Source organism: Rhineura floridana, chromosome 6, assembly GCF_030035675.1.
Source record: "Rhineura floridana isolate rRhiFlo1 chromosome 6, rRhiFlo1.hap2, whole genome shotgun sequence".
NCBI classification, from domain to species: Eukaryota; Metazoa; Chordata; class Lepidosauria; order Squamata; family Rhineuridae; genus Rhineura; species Rhineura floridana.
Genome location: NC_084485.1, coordinates 113,032,486 through 113,044,292, shown reverse-complemented (window position 1 = coordinate 113,044,292; position 11,807 = coordinate 113,032,486). Strand labels below are relative to the sequence as shown.

The 11,807-nt window shown below is 40.7% G+C and overlaps 1 long non-coding RNA gene across 1 annotated transcript; it reads left to right on the top strand.

The window, feature by feature from the left end:
• Positions 1–7,278: 7,278 nt before the first annotated feature.
• LOC133386762 (uncharacterized) lies at positions 7,279–11,099 on the top strand. The gene is made up of 3 exons (XR_009763277.1): positions 7,279–7,356; positions 10,072–10,276; positions 10,893–11,099. It is a non-coding gene; the product is annotated as an uncharacterized LOC133386762 (long non-coding RNA).
• Positions 11,100–11,807: the final 708 nt, after the last annotated feature.

Genomic DNA, 11,807 nt, shown 5'->3' with positions numbered 1-11,807 from the left:
GGAGGGGTGAAAGGCACTTATGCAACCACTTGCTACCAGCTGGCTTGACATATCCTTGGGTTTGTGCTCTTAGGGTCTGTCCTGTGCTCTGCTGAACAGTGGACAGTGAGAGATGAGAAGCACAGTTTTGGAACCCATAACGCAGCTCCCCTAGCAGGGGAAGGCCATCTTACCTCCCATCATATGATAGTTGTGATTGAGATCAAATGAATTGTTTTGCCCTGGGCGGAAAGAGGGAAGCTCCCTCCTGGTGTGACCTTTGTCTACCTGTGCGCACATTAGATGGAGGATGATTGGCTGCAGATCCAAATTGTTACATTAATAAATCTAACCTTAATCGCTAGAGGTTTGCCTCTCGAATCTTCTTTTGGATAAGGGGGCAATTTAACAAATCATCATTGTCATTAGGGTTGCCAGGTTCAATCCCTGAGACTGATCCTGTATCTTTGGGAGAAAAGAAAGTCAGCCAACTGCAGGTGTTCTTGCAACCCTGTAATGGGAAAAACCACAAGGTGGAATTCTCCCCCCCCCCGCACAACTTTTAAAGATACAAAAGACCTCTTGGAGGCCGGGCCTGGCAACCAAGAGGTCATCTGTATCTTTAAAAGTTGTGCGGGGGGGAGGTAGAATTGCACCTTGTGGTTCTTCCCATTACAGGGTTGCAAGAACACCTGCACTTGGCTGACTTTCTTTTCTCCTAAAGATACAGGATCAGTCTCAGGGATTGAACCTGGCAACCCTAATTGTCATCAGTCCCAAATCCTGAAATTAGATTCTGTTCTATATATTAGCCTTCTAACTATAACCAAATGTTAACTCAGTTTAACAGGTCTTTTGTACTGTGAGCACATATACAGCATTAATTAATTTAGCCTTGATGTGTGCTGAGAGGGTGCTACATAAAAATATACTATTACCTAGAGAAGGAATTATGAGCTAACAACTATAACTCTATTGTTTTTCTGTTTCCTGTAGGAAACAAAAATGAGTGACCTTGTGGTTCTCTTGTAGGGATCTGGGAACTAAAGGAAGATCAACTGATTACTGGACTAATGACCTAGCTTCCACCTCACACTATGAAGTGCCTCAGCTGTCCCTTAACAAGGATGCATTCAGAACAGCTTTACAATGGTGCTATTGATTTTTATGACCACATCTTTTTAAAAGCTGGAATATAAAGAAACTTTAATGATTCACATGCTTAGAAAAATGAACCTGAAACAACCGAATCTCCCGCTGATGCTATTGCTACAGAGTTTTCTGAAGTGTCAGAGAATGGTAATATTGACAGTCAAAGATACCTGGAGCGACAGGCAAAAAGAGAAAAAGGAAGTCTTCCCTCATCTTTACCAGTCTAGCTGACAATAGCATGCCTGTCTGTGTAAATTTTATGGACTGATCATAAAAGGGTTAACTGTTTGTGCTTTGGTATTTTCCATTCTTTGTCTCCTCAAGTAGTTGTATAAGATGTTCACATTTGTGTTTACAGAGAAAGCTGAAACTATCTCTCATATTTGAAATGCTTCCTCTTATTAATTGAACTGAAAGGCCTCGTCTACATTGTAGCTTTCTATGATAGTTTGGTTGCAGAGGCAGAGTTATGATATGTGATGAAGATGCCCTATGTTGACCATGGCATCTAGGGTTTGGCCAGCTTGATAAGGCTGGCCTCCATTTTAAAAGGGCAAACCTCCATTTGAGGAGCCTGGGGAGCCAGATGAGAGAGAGAGAGAGAGAGAGAGAGAGATGTTGTAAGATGCATTTTTGTTGTTTAACTCTGTCTGCTGCCTAGCCAACAACTGATCAGATTTCCCCAGAGAAGTATTTGGTAGAAACATTGTTGCCTGAATCAAAATGTCTACAGTTATTCCTGGGCATAAATAATTTGTGTTCTTCATTGGGTAATAATTAATTGCCACATCTTACTTTATTTCCATAATAACTGTCTTGGAGTCTAACAGCAAGCCTCCTATCCCTGCCCCAAAAGAGTAACAGACTCCTTTTCAGTGATGGCTGGTGCCCATTGGGACTGGTGGGGCAGAAGGCAGGGAGGCTAATGAAAAATGAAACAGGAACCAATGACAGGTGGAACCAACTAATTGTCGTTGTTTTCCCATCATCCTCCCTACTGTGTTCTAGAAGGTCAAACCAGAGACTGAGGAGGAAGCTGACAGCCAGGGCCAACTCTTGTACTGGTTTCAAGCAAAAAGGAAGGCAGTAAGGGACCGGCTTAGGGGAGACTGACGTTAGTGGGATTCACACATTTGAATCACCATTCAAGCTTCAGTCTAGATTTGTGCTCTGTATTCTGTACACGAATCCTGGATGGAATGGGGAGGGGAGCTTCATGTATGCATACACTGGAAAAGATTATGCTTTTTAAATTTTATGCTGATTTTTTAAATCTGCCCAGAGCCATGTTTTCTTGGTGTTCAGACAATGCAAGTGGAAAAACTTCAAGCTTGCTGAATTCTTATAGCTAGTTTGTACAGATTTTTCAGTTTATTGTTTTTCACAGAAAAAAAAATCTACAGTTGTTATTTCTGGGAGCCAGGGGGCAGGAAGGGTGCTGTCTTTCTTATGGTATATAAGAACATAAGAAGAGCCTGCTGGATCAGGCCAGTGGCCCATTTAGTCCAGCATCCTGTTCTCACAGTGGACATAGTGTGTATGCTGTAAGAATATTGCATATTCCAACATTCAAGCAGTACTATATTATCACTAGGAAAAGGCATTTCTCCCCTTGTGCATTTATTGAGATTTTGACTGCTGTGTAACAAGTGGCTGTACGAGCATCATGGTTCCCCATCGATTTAGCAATCAGCAGTACAAATCTCCCCTGTGCCCATGCCATTTTGTTAACTGCAACATAAACAACGTCATGGCTATCCTTTCCCAATGAGCCTACCCTTTTCCATTACAGAAGGGCAGGATATTATACCACAAACTCCAAACCGACATTACTGTTCTTCTACTCACTAGTGTGGAACCACAGACAGTACTGTAATGTTCTGTCCCTGTCATGGGGCTGGCCCTACCTTTGGGCAAAGTGAGGTAGCTCTCTCAGGCATCTGGTTTTATATGATCTGTAAGTTATTGGATTAATTATTGTATTTTTTACTGCCGGGTAAGAGGCAAAGGCACTTGTTGGATTTTATGCCTCAGATTCCACAGTAACTTGGTTGGTCTTGGGTGCAAGCAAGGATGCCATCAACCAAGATGGCAGTGGAGGCTTCTTTAAGGGTCTGACTGAAGGTAGGCATGTGCATGCACATAGCGTACTGTGCATGTGTATCATCAACCAAGATGGTGGTGAAGGCATCAACCCCTTAGAGAAGCCTCTGCGACCATCTTGGTTGATGGGAACAGGCAGGAGCCATGCACCCAGGGCAGTCAGGTGCTCAAGGGCCCAGTCATGCCTGGCACCAGCCCTGGGTATGTGCTACTTGCTAATAAGGATACAATGTCATAGTTAGAATTTTTCCACTCATTGCCAATACCATTTCCCAGCAGCTTGTAAAGGGAAAGGGAGGCTATCAAAGTTTTTTTTAAAAAATCTCACCAAACTAATGAGGGAGGAGGGAAGTAAGCAAATAGTTTTACAATCACATTGACCAAACATCTTTTGACACATTCCAGTGGCTTATGAATTATCAGCAACAGGAAACAAGCGCATTTTCCTATAGTGGCTTGTACCTTGCACATTTTTTTATTTAAAAAAAGTCTTATTTTGATGACCTGCCGTACATTTGGCTTTATCCCAATGTTTTGAATCTTTGCTGCATCCATTATGGAAAGTCATGCTAATAAATAAGTATCCTCCCTAATCTCAAACTTCAAATAGTCAAGTCGCTCACAACACTGATGCTGAACCAGGTGTGGAATGTGACTCAGTGAATCTCTTTAGGTAAGCAGAAATTTGCTAAGCTGTTGGGTGAATCAAGTGTTAGCTTAATGTGTCCAGGGCCAATGCTGGTAAATTGAATGATATATTGGGGCTGAACTGATCTAAGCCTAATGGTTATTTAATTAATGGAAAGGAAGTGTTGGCTTATGTAGATGCAGTGGAACCAGACACAGGATTTTACTGAACACTGATTCACATCTGCATGTTCCCCAACTGTAGAGGTAACTTGAGATCACAGTGTGATGCAGTGGCTAGAGTGTTAGACTAAGACAGGGACACCTTGATTGAAATTGTACTAAGGCCCCATTAGGGGTGTAGTCATCCAGGGTCTTGGGGGATCTTAGTCCCCCTACCTTTTTGGGAACAAGGTCCCAGCAGGGTCCCTATGTCTCCAGCATTCTACCAACAAATCAGAATGAAAAGGGAGTGTGTTAGTTACTGAGAAGAGTCTTCTGACATGCTTCCTTGTCCTTTCTTGCTGATTAGAGCTCATCAGAGTGAAAGGAGGTGAGTCAGCCACTGAGAAGGCTCTTTTCAGTAGCTAACACTTCTCCCTTTCATACTGATTGGCTCCAGAGATGCCTGTTGTGGGAGAAGGAATTAGCAAGGATCTCATTCTTGATCCAGGAGGAAAAAAGGGTGTCTGTGGATGTGACTAGCATGAAGGGACCCTGCACTTCTGAATTTACCACTACACTACTGTGCCCCATCTACACTATAAAGCAGTACTATACCACTTTAAAAGCATGGCTTCCCCCAAAGCACCCTGGGTTTGTTAAGGGCGTTGAGAATTATTAAGAGAGCCCTATTCCCCTCAAAGAGCTATAGTTCCCAGAGTGGTTTAAGAATCAATCCGTCTTCTCTGAGAACTTTGGGAATTGTAGCTCTGTGAGGGGGATAAAGGTCCTCTAACAACTCTCAGCACTCTTAACAAACTACAGCTCCCAGGATTCTGTGGAGCAAGCCATGACTTCCTAAAGTGGTATAATTATACAGCCACAAGAGTGGCTGTATACTATAGCCAGTGTGGATTTTTCACATTGAGAGAGAGTGAGAGAGTGAGAGAGTGAGAGAGAGAGTGAGTGAGTGAGTGAGAGAGAGAGAGAGACCCCTTTTGGACTTTTTTCTCTGAGCTCATAATCTGTTGAAATTCATTAAAAATCAGCCATGTTCACAGAGTACCTGTAATCCTGTTACTGACCTTGCCCCATACTCTGACCTTAATCTTCTGCAGTTTAAAAGTAAAAAAAATGTCTGGCTGATTTTTAATTAATTTAAGAAATTTTGCATTGAACTGAATGATAATGTTGGGCACCAAATTCTTCCAAGCTACACAGGAAGTGGATTGGACTGTGAAAGACCAACCCAAATGGTGTTTGCATTTTGACAAATTTGTAGGGCAGTACAATATCTCAGAGAGACGGTCAGGTCTCCTGCTCCCCTGGTGCATTCACTATAGCTGCCCAATTTCCCTGCTTTTTAAAGTTTGATAGAAATATCTGTTGGCTATAGGTACATTCTTAAACCTCAAGGTTTTTTGCCTATTAGTGAATACTGCTTTAAATGTATAATGCAGATGGGGCCTGTATGACCAGTCACCACATTTCTTAGAGTACTTACGTTTGTTGTGAAGATAAAAGTATTCCAGATTGATGCTGCTTTGGCTACAAAAACAATAGCATTCATGCCTGATAATGAAGAATAGATACTGAGTGGGTTTTTTTTATTTATACAATAAAAGGCTTAATGGCTTAAAAACAGTTTTATGGGTAAGTGTAGTATTGGTCATGCCAGCATTTGCTGGCTGGCCGGCGCTGTTTATTTTTCTTTTCCTCCGTGAATGTCACTGCATGGTGATGTAGTGTCACTGATGGGGTGACATTCTGGACAAAGTGTTGGCCTCCAGGCTACCATGAAACTGGCAGCAATGGTGAAAAATGGAGGCTGTCTGGCACAAAGCAATTTGCTATTCCCCGTCTTTTATCTCAAACCCCTCCTAATTTGAGCCAAAAGGTCTCCCTGGAAAACGTTATCACCTAATTCTGTCACTCCTATAAACCAGGCCTCAGATACTGTGCTTTCAATACTCCAAAGAGTGCTAAACATTATTAGAAAAAGAGGAGTGGGCACAAAAACCAGTGACAGAACTTGTGCATTGCATGAACAAGGCCCCAGTTTAAATCCCTGGTGTTGAGAAAGAGGCCCAGGGAAGACCTGGGAGAGCCAGCCTAGTCAGCATTGTTAGCACTTGGCTGGGTAGACCAATGGTAAGACCCGTATAAAGCAGCTTCAGAAGTTTGTATTTCAAGTGTCTTGTGCTTGGTAAAAGGAACTAGCAGCAGTCTAGGGTTGCCAGGTTCTTGGCCTGAGACTGATCCTGTATCTTTAGGAGGAAAGTCAGCCAAGTGCAGGTGTTCTTGCAACCCTGTAATGAGAAAAACCACAAGGTGGAATTCTCCCTCCCCCCTGCACAATGTTTGAAGATACAGAAGACCTCTTGGAACTTTAAAAGTTGTGCAGGGGGAAGGGAGAATTCCACCATGTGGTTTTTCTCATTACAGGGTTGCAAGAACACCTGCACTTGGCTGACTTTCTCTTCTCCTAAAGATACAGGATCAGTCTCAGGCCAAGAACCTGGCAACCCTAAGCAGCACACAACACAAACCCAGATCATTCTTGTAAAAAACAGCCATTCTTCTCTTCACTTACACGCAAACTGCCTTCTGAGCTGGGCCATAAATATGTAGAAAAAAGCAAATTTTGTCAGTATTTTTAAATAATTCTAAAATGAATTGGTTTTCCATTCCTCTCTTTGTACTTTATGCCTGTGCCTATATATAACTAGGGCCAAGTTAATAATTTTGTTGGAAACTTACCTTATGCCTTTCTCTGACTTTAAATGACAGATGCATCTTTGTCTTAGTACAGTGTATCTGTACTCATAAAAGAACACATACACATCTATAGAGGAAAAAGAAGTAAATTGTGATATAGAAAATTCCATGTATTTGTTTTTTTTAAAAACACTTTTTTCCACTATCAAGATTCCTTTGATGCTTTCCAACAACTTGGGAGGGGGGGGACTTACCAACTGCAGCTGGTCTCAACTTCCAGATGAATAACTTAGCCAGCTGCAAAATCATGACCTCATCTGGTTTCCAGAGTTTTGCATAAGACTGAAGTTCTGTGGAGACTGTATTTTATCCATTAAGCTTTTTAATATATAAATATAAAAATAATCCCCCTCCCACTATATCAGCACTGTATGAATCCTTGTTGCCAAGTTTATTACTCAGAGCATTTGCTTTTCAGAATAACTTTAATTAAGAAAAGAGAGGGTGGGGAGAGAAATGTTCTTTGGCATGTGTAGGATGCTAATATAGCATGAATTTGAAAAGGGATGTAAGTAGGAAAGAGTATTAAGAGTGCCAAGTAGTCATCTATTACAGGTGGGTAAAAAAATGTACTTTAAAATTTAAATTTAGCCATCCATTTCAAAGAGTTATGATAAATATAATCTATTTTAAGGGAAAATAAACCAGTAGTCATGAGAAATTATATATATATATATTCTCCATGAATAGGAGTGTTTGTCAGATATGACAGCTTCAGCAGGGTGTTGAAAGCAAGCTGGGCTGATCACAGAGCAACTCATTGACAGTTTGTCTTTTAACAGACTTACAGTGCAATCCTATGTAAGTTAATTCAGTGGGACATACTCCCAGACAAATCTTAGTGCCTGGAGTAAGTCCCATTGAACTCAGTAAACCATACGTCCTCAGTCAACACGCATAGGATTGTGTTGTTAAGCAGCGAAGCTTTGCCTGGCACTAGGGATACAGGGGGATTTCGATTCAGGTTGCATTTAAGGCAAACCTAGCAAATCCACATTTCAAAACAACATGCAAATTGAAACACAACCGTCCTTTGACACATGCATTTCTCTGAATTTTGCAGTGCAGTTTTCCAGCCCAGTAATGTGCACAAAAATGTATCTACTAGGGTACAGTGTGCATACAAAAGCAAATATTAGTGAAAATAACATACCAAAATGCTTTATATGTTGGGAAAATGCTTTCTAAAAATGTGTATATTAGGCAAAAATGAATAACTAAATGTGTGTATTAGAAGAAATTCACACTAAAATGCTGAAGAATGTGCATGAGGACCTTTCTTAAAAAAGATGTGGAACTGTGGAGAACTGAACTTAAGATTGGAAAAATTAGAAACTGAAAGAAACCAAAACTGACAGATTTGCCCACCTCTATCTGGAACATGAGCCAGTGTTAGGGTTGCCAGGTTCATGGCCTGAGACTGATCCTATATCTTTAGGAGTAGAGAAAGTCAGCCAAGTGCAGGTGTTCTTGCAACCCTGTAATGAGAAAAACCACAAGGTGGAATTCTCCCTCCCCCCTGCACAACTTTTAAAGATACAGAAGACCTCTTGGAAGCTGGGCCTGGCAACCAAGAGGACTTCTGTATCTTTAAAAGTTGTGCAGGGGGGAGGGAGAATTCTACCTTGTGGTTTTTCCCATTACTGTGTTGCAAGAACACCTACACTTGGCTGACTTTCTTTTCTCCTAAAGATACAGGATCAGTCTCAGGCCATGGACCTGGCACCCCTAGCCAGTGTGGTGTAGTAAGGTGTTGGACTACGACCTGGGAGACCAGGGTTTGAATCCCCACATAGTCATGAAGCTCACTGGGTGACCTTGGGCCAGTCACTGCCTCTCAGCCTCATGAAAAACCTATTCATAGGGTCACCATAAGTCGGAATAGACTTGAAGGCAGTACATTTACATTTTACATCTGGAACATACAGTATATCTTTGGGATGCAAGCGGTGAGAGATTTCACATCTGAATATATGCTCACATGGTGGGAAAGCCCTCTCTGCCAATTTTTTAAAATCAAAGTTGGGGACAAAACTCGGCTGAACTCTAGTCCTTGACTTGCCCATTTTGTTTGTGCAGACATTTTCTTTCTTTTGATGCGGGAACATTCAAGCAAGTGGTCCCTCACCTTCAAGCTAAAATGGCAATCCTGGAAAGGTTTTATCACTTGACTCTGCTGAATGTAAAATAGTAGGCCTTGAACTGTGTAAGCCCAATAGATACTCACTCTAGGCAGTGGTGGCTGGTGCCCATTGCAACTGGTAGGGTAGAATGCAGAGAGACAAATGGTAGGTGGAGCCAGAGCCAATGACAGGAAGAACAAATTAATTCTAGTTTTGTCCCCATCCTCCACTCTGCTGAGTTCGACAAGGTCAACAATGAGATTCAGGAGGAAGAAACTGATGGGCAGTGCTATCCTCTTGATGGGTCGTAACAAGGCAGACAGGTAAGAGCTCTGTGAGGGCAGACTGGGGTTGGAGGAAAGGTTTGGCCTAATGGACCAGCCTGTACTGAATATAGGATGAAACTCATCTTATTCATTATGCGAGCAGAGAAAGAGACAAAACAGAACCTATAAGGAAATATACCTAACTTTACTGAAATTAAGACTTTTCTATAGAGTAGGTAGGAAGCCACAGGAAGTACCACCTATGATAGTTAGAACAAAACATCTGGAAACAATAACATAAGGAAGGTACTGATGAACATACAGGTATCAATATGGTAAAAAAGACCAATCAACATTCAATATTAAATGTCATTCCCAAATTTTGCCTACAAAGAATAAAACATAATAAAAAAATTTTTATATATTTTTTTTCTTGAACCAAAAGGGGTTGCTTCTTTTATGGAGAGGGTGAGATGCTGCCTTCTGCTAGCAGAAACATATCTTGATCATGTAAGATCTCATTACTTTATATCTTGGATCCATTATAGTTTGCACCTTAACTTGTAGAACACAATTATAATGTAGTGATAGATCAAAATTGCCTGGAACTTGAATTTGTAGAGCAGGTGGAGTTCCACTGAACCTGGGTAAATACTTGAGCCTGACATTAGTAGAATACCTGAAGATCAAATCTCAGTGTTCAAATTTAATACTCAAACAAAATTCCTATAGCTGTTCTATTAGCATGACATGCTTTGTGCACTTTTGAAAATGGGGAATGTGAATATGATTTCACCCTCCTAATGCTGGGCAGCTTCTGGCTGTTAAGATGAAGAGTGGATAATTTTATCACTGGTGGCTTCCCATTTTTTGTTGCACAGTACTTCCATCATTTGACTGAACAAAGTTGGCACCAAGTTTACAAGATGATGTCAAGAACACCAGAATAACAAGACTACTACTGCAATTATGACTCGGCGTCAGGAAAGCCCAGTAATAAAGCAATGTGTTTCGAATTTGAATAAAGGGGATCAGAAGGCTCAAATATCCTAATAAAGTGGATTCTCCTGTCATTCTCTTGCCACTGTGAGTAATTAAATATTTTGTTATTAAAGACAGATATGGAGCAAGCCATTAAATCCAAATAGGGCATTTAATTTTATAGCATTTGAAATCTAAAAAGGGTGTGCCTGGCTTCCTTGCTAGTGCATTCATGCTTTACAAAATTGAACTATTTCTAGACTACACTTTATTAAAAAATTGGGCCATATTGTATCATGCAGAATATATGTCCCTAGAACTTACTTATTATTTTGTATGGGCTCATTTATATATCAGCTGTCCAACAGATATATGATGGCTTTAGTGCAATCAGATCTTTTTTTAATGGACTTGTTACCAAGGTAAGTACTTTGCAGCGCTCTAAATTTTGGCAGAGAGTTTCATATAATCATTAAGGGAGCAGTGAAACAATATAATCAAGCAGATCTTAGAGGACTTAAAGGTATAAATGTTGGAATAGTAAAAGCCAGTGAAGGTGGATGGAGTTTCATTAGTGTGAATGTGCAGTTAAGACTTACTGTGCAATTATACTTAATGGGGCTGTGTGGTCTGATCTAACCTTATCTATCATGTAAAACCATAAATCTGTTACCAGTTAAGCTAATGCCAACTTATGCTGCCTTATTTACTTTGATTCCAGCCCACAGAAAGGAAAAGAAAAGAAACATAAGAACTCTGAAATCACAGCTGGGGCTTCAGGATATATATAAGAAGTGCTCAGGCTACTGGGGAACTTATTTTTCAACTGGTAGAAGGAAGTGTGGATGCAGTTGTTGCAGTTATTCCTGAAAATCATAGCAGAACAAAGTGCAAACTGTGTTTAGTACAAATTAATGCAATGTCGTGTATCCTGGTGGTAAAATATTAAAGAAACCAACTTGAAGGGTAAAGCAACCCAGCAAATGGACTATGAACTACGCATAAAGTTAATGATGGAGCTTGTCTCAAATGCACTCTGCAGTACAAAATAACAACATTGGTTCATTAACTTTGCGGGCATGTGATGAAGGTTCCACATGCTCTCTAATTGCAAATGTTGTCTAAAACAAATTCACCCATGTAGGAATAGCTGAAAAGGTGACTGTTTTGGAACAAAGTAACGAGAATGGCACTCTATAGCCCCTTGGTAAAAGAAATTAAAAAGGCAATTTGCATAACTGTCTTCAGTCACCGAAACTACAGCAATTGCTGTCCTGGTGGTTGGAGATTTTTGCACTGGAGATGCCAATTCAGCACCACTGAGTCATAAGGCATTTAGGTGCAGACCAAATTTCCCAGTGTGATGTCTCCTTGGAACCTTGACAGCCAATTCCTGACTGGGGCTTACAAAATAACATTATGATTGTATGGTTGGCCAGTATATGATCCATATAATCATGTGGTTTGGCTCATAGGCAGCCCAAATCTTTCATGTGAATCAAGTCTTACTTTTACATGACTATTTACTACTGACCCAGAATGGAGATTTAAAAGAGAATGAAAAGGCACCAATTTTACTAATACAGTACAGGTTGAATTGTGGTTTCTTCATAAAATCTGGCTAATGCATTTTTAA